Below are 17940 nucleotides of genomic sequence, written 5' to 3'. Positions count from 1 at the left end.
CCTGCGGTGCCGGGTTTGACTGGCTGTACGGCGCCTTGCCGAACTGTTAGTACTCCCTAAGGTTGGCCTTGGAGATGTCGTTCACGCCGCGTGCGACCTGCTCCACGGATAGCCGCGTCAACCCCATGCGGTTGGGGTCTCGAAGGCGACCATTTCGCTGATGAGGCAGGAGCGCCCCTGAAGCGGAAGGACCCGGCGCATGATGAACGCGGCGAGGAGGTCGGTGCCGGTGAGCCCCTCCTGCATCCTCATCACCGTCACCCGCTCGCAGAGATTAACGATCTCCTGCGACGGGAGCTTGGCGAGTAGCCCCAGTTCTTCTTCGCCCGCGGCGGTGCGATGGCGAAGGCCGGAAGATTGATGCGATCCGCTCCAAGGTTGCGGACGTAGAAGAAGGAGTTCTGCCATTTCTTTGTAGAGTGCTCCAGCGGGATCTAGGGGAATCCGCCCCGACCGCTTCGAGATGACGGCGGCACCGCAATCGGCGAACTCCCCGGCCGACGGGCCCTGCTGCTTCAAGGAGAAGAAGCGCGCCCAGAGGTCGATCGTAGGCTCGACCCCCAGGTACCCGTCGCAGAGGGTGACGAAGCCGGAGAGCTGGACGATGGCGCCGGCGCCAAGATGATGCGGCTGGAGCCCGAAGAACTCCAGCAAAGCGCGGAAGAAGGTGCTCGCCGGCAGTCCGAACCCGCGCTCGAAGTGCGTGAGGAAGACCACGCGCTCCTGCCCCTCGGGCCGAGGCCTCTGCTCGCCGCGTAGCAGGCGGACGCCGACGTTCGTATCCCGCGGCAGGCGCCGCGTCGCCCGAAGTTGGGTGATGTCCTCGGAGGTGACGTTCGAGCCCATCCAGGAGCCCGATGGCAGCGACATGATCGAAGGAAGAAGAAGGAAGATGGCCAGCGAAGGAGTTCTGCTTGGAGCAGCGGGCACCGTAGTGCGTCTGTTGCAAAGAGCGGAGCGAGAGCAAAGGGACAGGAGGGTGCGAGCAAGAATAATGTCCGCCGCCCCCATGCGCCCCCCCGATTTATAACCCTCGGTTTGAACGTGGGGAAGTGGGGAAGTGGGATCGTCTGCATGCACCCGTTCCACTACACCGCAATAAGTGCGCGCGTACATGCGCAGTAACTGCCCGGGAAAGAGCAACCGGCCCCCGGACACCGCAATAAATCTGCGCGCTTGGGCCGAGGGCGCGCGGCGGCGGGCCCCAGCCCATCGCCCGGTCCCGTCACGCGCGTGGCCTGTCAGGCCCCTCCGGCTTCCAGGCACCCCGTGGCGCCCGCGCAAAGCCCGAGGGATTGCCCCAAGATTCAGCGGACTTCTCGGTCCCCGCCATGACCGAGACGCCGCGATCCGGTTTCCGAGAAAACCGGCACTCAGTGGGTGTTGCCGAACCTGGCGCTCGCAGAATCCACCTTGCTTAAGGGGGAAACTGCGAAGGCCCACTCATCCGAAGACGGCGGACCTTGAGAGCTTCGGGGACTACTGTCGGGGGGATGGACCCCGGGCAGGCAACGGAACCCAGATCCTCTTCAAAAACAACGGGGCTGGCACCGCCCCTCAATACCGGCGCGCGCTTGGCTGGGTCGCTCGACCCGGCCAAGCCCCCCAAGCCGGCCAGACTAGCCGACCCGGCAAGACACGCCGACTCGGCCCCAACAACTGGCGCAAGACAGCCGAACCCGGCATGGCCAAAGCCTCCTCACCAAGCCAGCGCTAGAGGCGAGGTTGGCATGAGCGGGCGCGGGACGCCGGACATACCCAGGTTCGGGGCTCTCCGAAGAGATAATACCCCTAGTCCTGCCGAGTGTAGTTGGATGATCGATAGTACAATGTTGCTCCTGAGCTGTATGAAGGAGGAAGGAAGCTGGCCAAGGCATGGGCTGCTCCTTCTCTCCGGTGTTGCTGTTTTGTGGCTAGTCCTCCTGCTTCGCCTCTCGAATGATCGTGGGCTCCCGGGGGTTTTATAGTCCAACCCCTCGGGGGTACAATGGTAATGTTATAAGTCGGTGGGTCCGTGTAGTCGGTGTCCGGGGACCCTGGCTGGGCCCCGCTGAGGCCTTGTGGTTCGCCGGGTTCCCCTAGGTGCGGGCCCCGCAAGCCTAGGGGGACTGTGCGCCATCTTGTCGATTGTCAGGGCGTGGCCGAGTCGAGTCGCGTACAGTGCTCTCCGTCAGGTTGCTGCTTGCTGTCGTCAGCGGTGAGGGTGGGGGCACTGTTGCCACGCCGGCCCTGGTCAGCGGGTAGGTGAGGAGCACTGTTGCCACGTTCCTGCTGACCAGAGGCATGGGCGGGGCACTGTTGCCTCAGTCATCGTTGATTGAAGTCTCATCCCCGTCATACGGCCTGGATGGGACGGGAGTTGACCCGCGGCTGGATTGCGTAGCACGCCATGGGTGGCGCTGGCTTTGTGAGGAGGCTTTGGCCGTGCCGGGTTCGGCTGTCTTCCGCTAGTTGTTGGGGCCGGGTCGGCGTGTCTTGCCAGGTCGGCTAGTCTGGCCGCCTTGGGGGGCTTGGCCGGGTCGAGCGACCCGGCCAAGCGCGCGCTGGTATTGAGGGGCGGTGCCAGCCCCGTTGTTTTTGAAGAGGATCCGGGTTCCGTTGCCTGCCCGGGGTCCATCCCCCCGACAACTCCTCATAGAGGTCGTCGACTAGGCGGTAGCGCAGGAGTTCGTTCACCGCGAGGAGCGCGGCCCGCGCCTCCATCGGAGCGCGGCGCGCATGAGACGAAGATCCGGCAGGGGTCAGCGATGGAGTGGCGGTGCGGCCGTCCTGCCGCACCGAAGGGTGCAGCGAGGACGCCTGCTGCTCGTTCCCCGCCGGGCCGGTGGCAGCATTGGTGGCTGGAAACGGAGAACGACGAGGTGGCCCGCCGACGGGAGCCGTCTGAGCGACGCGGGCGGTGAGGGCAGCCCGACGCTCAGCTCGAGCACGGCGAGCGTCCGCCATGGAGACGATGGAGCGACGAACTGATGGAAGGGAAGCTACGGCGCGCCCCTACCTGGCGCGCTAAATGTCAGATGTGGGGTTCCGGCAAACCATTAAGGTTCGAACACTAGGGTGCGCGCGAAGTCTTTCCCTCCTATCGATCTACGCTGTAGCTCGCTAAGATCTCGCGGACGAACTCGACGAACTCGCAACACAGAAAGACACGAGGTTTATACTGGTTTAGGCCATCGTTGTGGTGTAATACCCTACTCTAGTGTGGTGGTGGTGGATTGCCTCTAGGGCTGATGATGAACAATACAAGGGAAGAACAGCCTCCTGAGGTTGAGGTGTTCTTGTGGCTAGGGTAGGCTCTCGATCAAGTTGGATCAAGCTAAGATGAGATGCCCCTACTATGGTGGCTAGCTCTACTTATATAGGCCCTGGTCCTCTTCCCAAATATCGAGCGGGAAGGGAGCCAACAACGGCGGGCAAATTTGAAGGGGGACAGCTAGTACAAGCTATCCTGACAAAAGCGGTCTTCGCCTGCGAAAACCTCTGGTGGTGACGCCGTCTTGGGCTCCACGATGACCTCCGTCTTGCCATCCTCCTGGTCTTGGTCTCGTTGCACCAATATAGCAACATTTTCCTGATGGCTTGGTACTCTTCGCCTGCGCTGGCCTCCTTAGCACCAAAGAGGAAATAAGGACGCTGCGCGCTGGCGCCCGCCTAGTGTCGTTCGTCATGGCTCACGTCACGAGAGCCTCGTGAGGTTTGCCCCGCCTTGATATCTCCGCTCCTCGTGAGCCTGCCTGGCTAGGCCACTCCAGAGGAGGTCTTACGTCGTCCGCCTCGCGATGCTTGGACCCTCGCGGGAGTCTTGGATGCCTTGTTGATGAAGATGGGCCGTACGACCTGCTGGCTTAGCCACGCCCTGGGCTGTAGGCAGGCAAGTCTGGGGACCCCCGTTCCCAGAACACTGATATCAGCAACTCGGCCAATGGTTCCTTCCAACTGGCTATTTGAAGTTGACCAAACTGTAGTGGCAACGATTTGTGCGCATGTCCATTGATCCATCCAGTGCAGACGACGGCTGAATGATAATTTGCCTCCAATTTATTGGAAGAAAAACCGGGCTACCCAAGCAGTGACTTGCTAATACTCAATAAATAGCTCATGCAGACAGGTGTGGCCCGGTGTGTTGATGTAGACCAGGCCGCGAGAGACGGACGACAAAGATGACCACAGCATCAGAGGCAGCTCGGACAGATGAGTCGACCGCGGCATTGTAAGCCGGCGTGGACGAGCAAGTTAATTCGCAGGGACGGTCCCGGTGAGTTGAAGTAGTCCGGGCCGCAAGGGTGGCGGCTTGCGCACATCCATTTACCGGGTAATGAGGCATGGACGAATACCCGGTGCAATGTTGCCAGTACATACTACGTATCCGTGGTATAAACCACATTCGTAGTGAATAATTCTCCTGCGTACAAAAAATACAGCAGGGCAGAGTAGTTGTTTGTCGAAGTAAATCAACATGTATTTAACAAAATATGTAAGATAAATATCACCTGATTTTTAGGCGACAGATGATCATTATATGTCGTCTGTAGATAACCAAGAACTTTTGTGTTGATCCTTTCAAGGGCCTTGCCAGAGTTCGCCGTAGTTTGTATAATCTTCACTCCAAGAAATTGGGGCATATTTATCCTCGGGAACGCCTCGTATATCTTCTGATATGATCAAAAGTTTTTTTTAGACAACGCTCGAGCGGCAGCTCAACATACCAACGAAAAAACTCCTTTGGTTTTGCCTGCTGTTGAACGAGCCTAGCAGATGAAACCCTCTGAACTTGCGTGTGCACACAGCCACACATAGTTGCAAATGAGTTGACTGGACCATAAACTTGTATGCTTGGTGCCTATCCATCGGCCATTACGTAACTCGGCGCGTTGGTATTGCACAGAGATGGGTGACATTGATGGAGGGTCTGCGCACAATATCTGCAATACTTTCTGTCAGAGTCAAACCTGCTGTCCATCCAATAAGTGATCAATTTCATGCGGGCATAGCGTGGTTCTGATGTTAGGCTGCGGTGAGGGGCTTAGGGCAAGGCAGAAACAGAGACAGGCCGGCGATGGCGATTTGATTTCGCACGAAGCGGCCGTTTAACCCGGCTATCATAGGAACAGAGCACGGCCAGGGAGGCCTGGGGGCGGCGGAGTCAGGGCGGCTCCGGTTTATAAAATTGAGCAGGCATGGTGACCCGGCGCAGCGGCTTGTATAAAGGCGGAGTAAGACCATGGTGCACAACACGGCCGTCAGAGGCGGACGGTGACTTGGCGACTCACGGCGCCGGCGGTTTAAAAGCAGGGGCGTGACTCGGAACAGACGGCCGCTCGACGCACGCTGAAGTGACTCAAAGCCACGCTTGATCCGGTGGCGAGTTGCGGCGATAGGGCCGGCTCAACCCGGAGGCGGAGGAGGCTGATTGGGGCCGTGGCCGCGGACGAGGACCGGCGACTCCGTGGAAATGGCGGCTCGTGGCCCACCCCAGCAGTAGCAACTTGAAACGAAGGTGAGGCGGACCGGCTTGGAACGGCGAGATGAGGAGGCGCAAGGCAGTGCGAAGCTGGCCATGCCCGTGGAAGCAGTAGTAAACCGGCGGTGAAATCCTATCGAAGCTCCCTTGCTGAAAAAAAACGACAAGGTGGAGCCCCTAACGGAGGCATGGGCGGTTTGGAGCAGCCTGGCAACTCAGGACCGGCCACAGCGGAGGCGACGGCTCATGGCGCAGTGGAAGCAGAGGAAAACCGGGGCGGCGGCTCAAACAGTTGCCGGCGACTTAGTGCGTGTTGATAAGTTTCTGTAAACCGACTCAACAGTGCCGGAGGCGGGTCAACACAGTGGCAAGGCAAGCTTGATGGCGGTTGAAGTGGCCAGGCAAGGTCTTGGCCGCAGCTCGGTGGTGTGAAGGGAGCTCGCCGGGTCGTCATGAGACGGCGCAGACACGGCAGATTCAACCCTGCGGGCGGTTTAGCAAGTGGCTCGGCAGAGGCGAAGACGGCAACTGCGAGGTGCAAGGAGGCCGATTTTTTCAGGCAACTTATAAGCAGACCGCAGATGGAACAGCAGCTCAAAACCATGCAAAAGAAGAGGGCATTGCGTAGTGGCGACTTGCGAGCCCGCGGAGGTGATGACTCGGAAACGCGGGCCGCAGCGTCGGCACTAGGGATGAGGTCATGGCCGCGGCAACAGCAGAGTCCTTACGCGACGGCGGCTCGGCAAGAGGCCCTAGCAGAGGACGGACGGTGGCTTGATACGTCCATTTTGCATCATGCTTTTATATCGATATATATCACATTATGGGCTGTTATTACACATTATGTCACAATACTTATGCCTATTCTCTCTTATTTTACATGGTTTACATAAGGAGGGAGAATGCAGGCAGCTGGAATTGTGGGCTAGAAAAGGAGCAAATATTAGAGACCTATTCTGCACAACTCCAAAAGTCCTGAAACTCCACGAAAGTTATTTTTGGAAATAATAAAAAATATTGAGCGGAAGAAATACCAGAGGGGGCCCACACCCTGGCCACGAGGGTGGGGGGCGCGTCCCCCTGCCTCGTGGGCCCCCTTTTGGCCCTCCGGTGCCCATCTTCTGCTATATGAAGTCTTTCGTCCGAAGAAAAATCAAAAGCAAGCTTTCAGGACGAGACTCCGCCGCCACGAGGCGGAACCTTGGCGGAACCAATCTAGGGCTCCAGCAGAGCTGTTCTTGAAGGAAATATGCCCTAGAGGCAATAATAAAGTATTATATATTTCCTTATATCATGATAAATGTTTATTATTCATGCTAGAATTGTATTAACCGGAAACATAATACATGTGTGAATACATAGACAAACAGAGTGTCACTAGTATGCCTCTACTTGACTAGCTCGTTAATCAAAGATGGTTATGTTTCCTAGCCATAGACATGAGTTGTCATTTGATTAACGAGATCACCTCATTAGGAGAATGACGTGATTGACTTGACCCATTCCGTTAGCTTAGCACCCGATCGTTTAGTATGTTGCTATTGCTTTCTTCATGACTTATACATGTTCCTATGAATATGAGATTATGCAACTCCCGTTTACCGGAGGAACACTTTGTGTGCTACCAAACGTCACAATGTAAATGGGTGATTATAAAGGTGCTCTACAGGTGTCTCCAAAGGTACTTGTTGGGTTGGCGTATTTCGAGACTAGGATTTGTCCCTCCGATTGTCGGAGAGGTATCTCTGGGCCCACTCGGTAATGCACATCACTATAAGCCTTGCAAGCATTATTGACCGGAGAGGTGTCTCGGTCATGTCTACATAGTTCTCGAACCCGTAGGGTCCGCACGCTTAACGTTACGATGACAGTTTTATTGAGTTTTGTTGTACCGAAGGAGTTCGGAGTCCCGGATGAGATCGGGGACATGACGAGGAGTCTCGAAATGGCCGAGACGTAAAAATCGATATATTGGACGACTATATTCGGACTTCGGAAAGGTTCCGAGTGATTCGGGTATTTTTCGGAGTACCGGAGAGTTACGGGAATTCGTATTGGGCCTTAATGGGCCATACGGGAAAGGAGAGAAAGGCCTTAAAAGGTGGCCGCACCCCTCCCCATGATCTGGTCCGAATTGGACTAGGGAAGGGGGGCGCCCCCTTCCTTGTTTCTCCTTCTCCCTGCCCTTCCCCTATTCCAACAAGGAAATGAGGAGTCCTACTCCCGGCCCTTCTAGCGCGCCTCTCCTCCCTAGGCCGGCGGCCTCCCCCTTGCTCCTTTATATACGGGGGCAGGGGGGCACCCCATGGACACACTTGATATACGATATTTTAGCCGTGTGCGGTGCCCCCCTCCACCATATTACACCTCGATAATACCGTCGCGGAGCTTAGGCGAAGCCCTGCGTCGGTGGAACATCATCATCGTCACCACGCCGTCGTGCTGACGAAACTCTCCCTCAACACTCGGCTGGATCGGAGTTCGAGGGATGTCATCGAGCTGAACGTGTGCTGAACTCGGAGGTGCCGTGCGTTCGGTACTTGATCGGTCGGATCGTGAAGACGTACGACTACATCAACCGCGTTATGATAACGCTTCCGCTGTCGGTCTACGAGGGTACGTGGACAACACTCTCCCCTCTCGTTGCTATGCATCACCATGATCTTACGTGTGCGTAGGAATTTTTTTGAAATTACTACGTTCCCCAACAGTGGCATCCGAGCCTGGTTTTATGCGTTGATGCTATGCACGAGTAGAACACAAGTTAGTTGTGGGCGATATAAGTCATACTGCTTACCAGCATGTCATACTTTGGTTCAGCGGTATTGTGAGATGAAGCGGCCCGGACCGACATTACGCGTATGCTTACGCGAGACTGGTTTCACCGTTGCGAGCACTCGTTGCTTAAAGGTGACCGGCGGGTGTCTGTCTCTCTCACTTTAGTTGAACCGAGTGTGGCTACGCCCGGTCCTTGCGAAGGTTAAAACAGCACCAACTTGAAAAACTATTGTTGTGGTTTTGATGCGTAGGTAAGAACGGTTCTTGCTAAGCCCGTAGCAGCCACGTAAAACTTGCAACAACAAAGTAGAGGACGTCTAACTTGTTTTGGCAGGGCATGTTGTGATGTGATATGGTCAAGACATGATGTGATATAATTTGTTGTATGAGATGATCATGTTTTGTAACCGAGTTATCGGCAACTGGCAGGAGCCATATGGTTGTCGCTTTATTGTATGAAATGCAATCGCCATGTAATAGTTTTACTTTATCACTAAGCGGTAGAGATAGTCGTAAAAGCAATAAGTTGGCGAGACGACAACGATACTACGATGGAGATCAAGGTGTCACGCCGGTGACGATGGTGATCATGACGGTGCTTCGGAGATGGAGATCACGAGCACGGTGCTTCGGAGATGGAGATCACAAGCACAAGATGATGATGGCCATATCATATCACTTATATTGATTGCATGTGATGTTAATCCTTTATGCATCTTATCTTGCTTTGATTGACGGTAGCATTATAAGATGATCTCTCACTAAAATTTCAAGATAAAAGTGTTCTCCAGTATGCACCGTTGCGAAAGTTCTTCGTGCTGAGACACCACGTGATGATCGGGTGTGATAGGCTCTACGTTCAAATACAACGGGTGCAAAACAGTTGCACACGCGGAATACTCAGGTTAAACTTGATGAGCCTAGCATATGCAGATATGGCCTCAGAACACAGAGACCGAAAGGTCGAGCGTGAATCATATAGTAGATATGATCAACATAGTGATGTTCACCATTGAAACTACTCCATCTCACGTCATGATCGGACATGGTTTAGTTGATTTGGATCACGTAATCACTTAGATGATTAGAGGGATGTCTATCTAAGTGGGAGTTCTTAAGTAATATGATTAATTGAACTTAAATTTATCATGAACTTAGTCCTGATAGTATTTTGCATATTATGTTGTAGATCAATAGCTCGCGTTGTTGCTTCCCTGTGTTTATTTTTGATATGTTCCTAGAGAAAAATTATGTTGAAAGATGTTAGTAGCAAAGATGCGGATTGGATCCGTGATCTGAGGATTATCCTCATTGCTGCACAGAAAAATTATGTCCTTGATGCACCGCTAGGTGACAGACCTATTGCAGGAGCAGATGCAGACGTTATGAACGTTTGGCTAGCTCAATATGATGACTACTTGATAGTTTAGTGCACCATGCTTAACGGCTTAGAATCGGGACTTCAAAGACGTTTTGAACTTCATGGTCCATATAAGATGTTCCAGGAGTTGAAGTTAATATTTCAAGCAAATACCCGAGTTGAGAGATATGAAGTCTCCAACAAGTTCTATAGCTAAAAGATGGAGGAGAATCGCTCAACTAGTGAGCATGTGCTCAGATTGTCTGGGCTACAATCGCTTGAATCAAGTGGGAGTTAATCTTCCAGATAAAATAGTGATTGACAGAATTCTCTAGTCACCATCACCAAGTTAGTAGAACTTAGTGATGAACTATAGTATGCAAGGGATGACAAAAGTAATTCCCGAGCTCTTCGTGATGCTGAAATCGACGAAGGTAGAAATCAAGAAAAACATCAAGTGTTGATGTTGACGAGACCACTAGTTTCAAGAAAAGGGCAAAGGGAAGAAGGGGAACTTCAAAAAGAACGGCAAGCAAGTTGCCACTCAAGTGAAGAAGCCCAAGTCTGTACCTAAGCCTGAGACTAAGTGCTTCTACTGTAAAGGGACTGGTCACTGGAAGCAGAACTACCCCAACTATTTGGTGGATAAGAAGGATGGCAAAGTGAACAAAGGTATATTGGATATACATGTTATTGATGTGTACTTTACTAGTGTTTATAGAAACCCCTCGGTATTTGATACTGGTTTAGTTGCTAAGAGTAGTAACTCGAAACGGGAAGTTGCAGAATAAACAGAGACTAGTAAAAGCCGAGGTGACGATGTGAGTTGGAAGTAGTTCCAAGATTGATATGATCATTATCGCACACTCCCTGTACTTTCGGGATTAGTGTTGAAACTAAATAAGTGTTATTTGGTGTTTGCGTTGAGCATGAATATGATTTGATCATGTTTATTGCAATACGGTTATTCATTTAAGTTAGAGAACAATTGTTGTTCTGTTTACATGAATAAAAACCTTCTATGGTCATACACACCAACGAAAATGGTTTGCTGGATCTCGATCGTAGTGATACACATAAATCATAATATTGAAGCCAAAAGATGCAAAGTTAATAATGATAGTGCAACTTATTTGTGGCATTGCCGTTTAGGTCATATTGGTGTAAAGTGCATGAAGAAACTCCATACTGATGGGATTTTGGAATCATTTGATTATGAATCACTTGATGCTTGCGAACCGTGCCTCATGGGCAAGATGACTAAAACGCCATTCTCCGGTACTATGGAGAGAGCAACAGATTTGTTGGAAATCATACATACAGATGTATGTGGCCTGATGAATATTGAGGCTCGTAGCAGGTATCATTATTTTCTGACCTTCACAGATGATTTGAGCAGATATGGGTATATCTACTTGATGAAACATAAGTCTGAAACATTTGAAAAGTTTAAAGATTTCAGAGTGAAGTGGAAAATCATCGTGACAAGAAAATAAAGGTTCTATGATCTGATCGTAGAGAAGAGTATTTGAGTTACGAGTTTGGCCTTCAGTTAAAACAATGTGAAATAGTTTCACTACTCACGCCACCTGGAACACCACGGTGTAATGGTGTGTCCGAACGTCGTAATCGTACTTTATTAGATATGGTGCGATATATGATGTATCTTACCGATCTACCACTATCGTTTTGGGGTTATGCATTAGAGACAGCTGCATTCACGTTAAATAGGGCACCATCAAAATCCGTTGAGATGACGCCTTATGAACTGAGGTTTAGCAAGAAACCAAAGTTGTCGTTTCTTAAAATTTTGGGGTTGCGATGCTTATGTGAAAAAGTTTCATCCTGATAAGCTCAAAACCAAATCGGAGAAATGTGTCTTCATAGGATACCCAACGGAAACAGTTGGGTATACCTTCTATCACAGATCCGAAGGCAAGACATTCGTTGCTTAGTATGGATCCTTTCTAGAGAAGGAGTTTCTCTCGAAAGAAGTGAGTGGGAGGAAAGTAGAACTTGATGAGGTAACTGTACCTGCTCCCTTATTGGAAAGTAGTTCATCACAGAAATCTGTTCGTGTGACTCCTACACCAATTAGTGAGGAAGTTAATGATGATGATCATGGAACTTCAGATCAAGTTATTACTGAACCTCATAGGTCAACCAGAGTAAGATCCGCACCAGAGTGGTACGGTAATTCTGTTCTGGAGGTTATGTTACTAGACCATGATGAACCTACGAACTATGAAGAAGCGATGGTGAGCCCAGATTCCACGAAATGGCTTGAGGCCATGAAATCTGAGATAAGATCCATATATGAGAACAAAGTATGGACTTTGATTGACTTGCCCAATGATCGGCGAGCCATTAAGATTAAATGGATCTTCAAGAGGAAGACGGATGCTGATAGTAGTGTCACTACCTACAAAGCTAGAATTGTCGCAAAAGGTTTTCGACAAGTTCAAGATGTTGACTACGATGAGAGTTTCTCACTCGTATCTATGCTTAAGTCTCTCCGAATCATGTTAGCAATTGCCGCATTTTATGAAATATGGCAAAGGGATAAACAAAACTGCATTCCTTAATGGATTTATTAAAGAAGAGTTGTATATGATGCAACCAGAAGGTTTTGTCAATCCTAAAGGTGCTAACAAAATATGCAAGCTCCAGCGATGCATCAATGGACTGGTGCAAGCATCTCGGAGTTGGAATATACGATTTGATAAGTTGATCAAAGCATATAGTTGTATACAGACTTGCGGTGAAGCCTGTATTTACAAGAAAGTGAGTGGGAGCACTACAGCATTTCTGATAAGTATATGTGAATGACATATTGTTAATCAGAAATAATGTAGAATTATTCTGCAAGCATAAAGGAGTGTTTGAAAGGAGTTTTTCAAAGATAGACCTCGGTGAAGCTGCTTACATATTGAGCATCAAGATCTATAGAGATAGATGAAGACGCTTGATAAGTTTTTCAATGAGTACATACCTTAACAAGATTTTGAAGTAGTTCAAAATAGAACAGTCAAAGAAAGAGTTCTTGCCTGTGTTACAAGGTGTGAAATTGAGTAAAGACTCAAAGCCCGACCACGGCAGAAGATAGAAAGAGAATGAAAGTCATTCCCTATGCCTTGGCCATAGGTTCTATAAAGTATGCCATGCTGTGTACCAGATCTATTGTATACCTACACTGATTTTGGCAAGGGAGTACAATAGTGATCTAGGAGTAGATCACTGGACAGCGGTCAAAATTATCCTTAGTGGAATAAGGAAATGTTTCTCGATTATGGAAGTGACAAAAGGTTCGTCGTAAAGGGTTACGTCGATGCAAGTTTTGACACTAAACCTAGATGACTCTAAGTCTCGGTCTAGATACATATTGAAAGTGGGAGCAATTAGCTAGAGTAGCTCCGTGCAGAGCATTGTAGACATAGGAATTTGCAAAATCCTTACGGATCTGAATGTGACAGACCCGTTGACTAAAATTATCTCACAATCAAAACATGATCACACCTTAGTACTCTTTGGGTGTTAATCACATAGCGATGTGAACTAGATTATTGACTCTAGTAAACCCTTTGAGTGTTGGTCACATAGAGATGTGAACTATGGGTGTTAATCACATGGTGATGTGAATTATTGATGTTAAATCACATGGCGATGTGAACTAGATTATTGACTCTAGTGCAAGTGGGAGACTGAAGGAAATATGCCCTAGAGGCAATAATAAAGTATTATATATTTCCTTATATCATGATAAATGTTTATTATTCATGCTAGAATTGTATTAACCGGAAACATAATACATGTGTGAATACATAGACAAACAGAGTGTCACTAGTATGCCTCTACTTGACTAGCTCGTTAATCAAAGATGGTTATGTTTCGTAGCCATAGACATGTGTTGTCATTTGATTAACGAGATCACCTCATTAGGAGAATGACGTGATTGACTTGACCCATTCCGTTAGCTTAGCACCCGATCGTTTAGTATGTTGCTATTGCTTTCTTCATGACTTATACATGTTCCTATGACTATGAGATTATGCAACTCCCGTTTACCGGAGGAACACTTTGTGTGCTACCAAACATCACAACATAAATGGGTGATTATAAAGGTGCTCTACAGGTGTCTCCAAAGGTACTTGTTGGGTTGGCGTATTTCGAGATTAGGATTTGTCCCTCCGATTGTCGGAGAGGTATCTCTGGGCCCACTCGGTAATGCACATCACTATAAGCCTTGTAAGCATTGTGACTAATGAGTTAGTGCGGGATGATGTATTACGGAACGAGTAAAGAGACTTGCCAGTAACGAGATTGAACTAGGTATCGAGATACCGACGATCGAATCTCGGGCAAGTAACATACCGATGACAAAGGGAACAACATATGTTGTTATGCGGTCTGACCGATAAAGATCTTCGTAGAATATGTGGGAGCCAATATGGGCATCCAGGTCCCGCTATTGGTTATTGACCGGAGAGGTGTCTCGGTCATGTCTACATAGTTCTCGAACCCGTAGGGTCCGCACGCTTAACGTTACGATGATAGTTTTATTGAGTTTTGATGTACCGAAGGAGTTCGGAGTCCCGTATGAGATCGGGGACATGACGAGGAGTCTCGAAATGGCCGAGACGTAAAAATCGATATATTGGACGACTATATTCGGACTTCGGAAAGGTTCCGAGTGATTCGGGTATTTTTCGGAGTACCGGAGAGTTACGGGAATTTGTATTGGGCCTTAATGGGCCATACGGGAAAGGAGAGAAAGGCCTCAAAAGGTGGCCCCACCCCTCCCCATGATCTGGTCCGAATTGGAGTAGGGAAGGGGGCGCCCCCTTCCTTCTTTCTCCTTCTCCCTTCCCTTCTCCTATTCCAACAAGGAAAGGAGGAGTCCTACTCCCGGTGGGAGTAGGACTCCCCCTTCTGGCGCGCCTCTCCTCCCTAGGCCGGCGGCCTCCCCCTTGCTCCTTTATATACGGGGGCAGGGGGCACCCCATGGACACACTTGATATATGATATTTTAGCCATGTGCGGTGCCCCCCTCCACCATATTACACCTCGATAATACCGTCGCGGGGCTTAGGCGAAGCCCTGCGTCGGTGGAACATCATCATCGTCACCACGCCGTCGTGCTGACGAAACTCTCCCTCAACACTCGGCTGGATCGGAGTTCGAGGGACGTCATCGAGCTGAACGTGTGCTGAACTCGGAGGTGCCGTGCGTTCGGTACTTGATCGGTCGGATCGTGAAGACGTACGACTACATCAACCGCGTTGTGATAACGCTTCCGCTGTCGGTCTACGAGGGTACGTGGACAACACTCTCCCCTCTCGTTGCTATGCATCACCATGATCTTACGTGTGCGTAGGAATTTTTTTTAAATTACTACATTCCCCAACAGTTCTGCTGGGGACACTTCCCTCCGGGAGGGGGAAATCATCGCCATCGTCATCACCAACGCTCCTCTCATCGGGAGAGGGCAATCTACATCAACATCTTCACTAGCACCATCTCCTCTCAAACCCTAGTTCATCTCTTGTATCCAATTCTTGTCTCTAAGTCTGGGATTGGTACCTGTAGGTTGCTAGTAGTGTTTATTACTCCTTGTAGTTGATGCTAGTTGGTTTATTTGGTGGAAGATCATATGTTCAGGTCCTATATGCATATTAATACTGCTCTGATTATGAACATGAATATGCTTTGTCAGTAGTTACGTTTGTTCCTGAGGACATGGGAGAAGTCTTGTTATTAGTAGTCATGTGAATTTGGTATTCGTTTGATATTTTGATGAGATGTATGTTGTCTCTCCTCTAGTGGTGTTATGTGAACGTCGACTACATGACACTTCACCATTGTTTGGGCCTAGAGGAAGGCATTGGGAAGTAATAAGTAGATGATGGGTTGCTAGAGTGACAGAAGCTTAAACCCTAGTTTATGCGTTGCTTCGTAAGGGGCTGATTTGGATCCACATGTTTCATGCTATGGTTAGGTCTACCTTAATACTTCTTTTGTAGTTGCGGATGCTTGCAATAGGGGTTAATCATAAGTGGGATGCTTGTCCAAGTAAGGGCAGCACCCAAGCACCGGTCCACCCACATATCAAATTATCAAAGTACCGAACGCGAATCATATGAACGTGATGAAAACTAGCTTGACGATAATTCCCATGTGTCCTCGGGAGCGCTTTTCCCTATATAAGAGTTTGTCCAGGCTTGTCCTTTGCTACAAAAAGGAGTGGGCCACCTTGCTGCACTTTATTTACTTTTGTTACTTGTTGCCCGTTACAAATTATCTTATCACAAAACTATCTGTCACTTATAATTTCAGTGCTTGCAGAGAATACCTTGCTGAAAACCGCTTATCATTTCCTTCTGCTCCTCGTTGGGTTCGACACTCTTACTTATCGAAAGGACTATGATAGATCCCCTATACTTGTGTGTCATCAAGACTCTTTTCTGGCGCCGTTTCCGGGGAGTGAAGCGCCTTTGGTAGGTGGAATTTGGTAAGGAAAAATTTATATAGTGTGCTGAAATTTACTGTCACTTGTTACTATGGAAAGTAATCCTCTAAGGGGCTTGTTCGGGGTATCTTCACCCCGACCAGTAGAGCAAAGAGTTGCTCCTCAACCTACTGAACCTACTGAAAATGAAAATGTCTACTTTGAGATTCCTTCGGGTATGATAGAAAAACTGCTAGCTAATCCCTTTGCAGGAGACGGGACAATGCATCCTAATGAGCACCTAATATATGTGGATGAAGTTTGTGGATTATTTAGGCTTGCAGGTGTGCCCGATGATGTTATTAAGAAGAAGGTCTTCCCTTTATCTTTGAAGGGAGATGCATTGACATGGTATAGGCTATGTGATGATATGGGATCATGGAACTACAAACGCTTGAAATTGGAATTTCATCAGAAGTTTTGTCTTATGCACCTTGTTCATTGTGATCGCAATTATATATATAATTTTTGGCCTCGCGAAGGAGAAAGCATCGCTCAAGCTTGGGGGAGGCTTAAATCAATGTTATATGCATGCCCCAATCATGAGCTCCCAAGAGAAATAATTATTCAAAAATTTTATGCTCGGCTTTCTGATAACAATCGCACCATGCTCGATACTTCTTGTGCTGGCTCTTTTATGATGAAGACTATTGAATTCAAATGGGATTTATTGGAAAGAATTAAACGCAACTCTGAAGATTGGGATCTCGACGAAGGTAAGGAGTCAGGTATGACACCTAAGTTTGATTGTGTTAAATCTTTTATGGATACCGATGTTTTTCGTAAATTTAGCACTAAATATGGACTTGACTCTGAGATAGTAGCTTCTTTCTGTGAATCCTTTGCTACTCATGTTGATCTCCCTAAGGAGAAGTGGTTTAAGTATCATCCTCCCATAGAAGTAAAAGTAGCTGCACCTATTAAAGTTGAAGAAAAGACTATCACTTATAATGATCCTATTGTTCCTACTGAGTATGTTGAAAAACCACCTTTCCCTGTTAGAATAAAGGATCATGCTAAAGATTCAACTGTGGTTCGTAAAGCAATATTAGAACCTATACACCTCCTGAGCAAGTTAAAGTTGAACCTAATATTGCTATTGTTAAAGATCTCTTGGCTGATAATATTGATGGGCATGTTATTTATTTCTGTGATGAAACTGCTAGAATTGCTAAAACTTGTGTTAAAGATAAACATAGACCTGTGGTAGGCATGCCTGTTATTTCTGTTAAAATAGGAGATCATTGTTATCATGGCTTATGTGATATGGGTGCCAGTGCTAGTGCTATATCTCATGACTTATACAAAGAAATTATGCATGACATTGCACCTGCTGAGATAGAAGATATTGATGTTACCATTAAGCTTGCCAATAGAGATACCATATCACCCATTGGAATTGTTAGAGATGTTGAAGTCTTGTGTGGGAAAACTAAATATCCTGCTGATTTTCTTGTTCTCGGTTCCCCACAAGATAGCTTTTGCCCCATTATATTTGGAAGACCCTTCTTGAACACTGTTAATTCTAAGATAGACTGCAAAAAGGAAGTTGTTACCATTGGTCTAGGTGATATGTCTCGTGAGTTTAACTTTTCTAAATTTCGTAGACAACACCGTGAAGAGGAATTGCCTAGTAAAGATGAAACTATTGGTCTTGCTTCTATTGCCGTGCCTCCTAGTGATCCTTTAGAACAATATTTGCTAGACCATGAAAATGATATGTTTATGAGTGAAAGAAGTGAAATAAATGAAGTATTCTTCAAACAGGAACCCATCCTGAAACACAATTTGCTTGTTGAAATCCTAGGGGATCCTCCTCCACCCAAGGGTGATCCC

Source organism: Triticum aestivum, chromosome 2D (genome assembly GCF_018294505.1).
Source record: "Triticum aestivum cultivar Chinese Spring chromosome 2D, IWGSC CS RefSeq v2.1, whole genome shotgun sequence".
Lineage (NCBI taxonomy): Eukaryota > Viridiplantae > Streptophyta > Magnoliopsida > Poales > Poaceae > Triticum > Triticum aestivum.
This window is presented reverse-complemented; position numbering follows the sequence as displayed.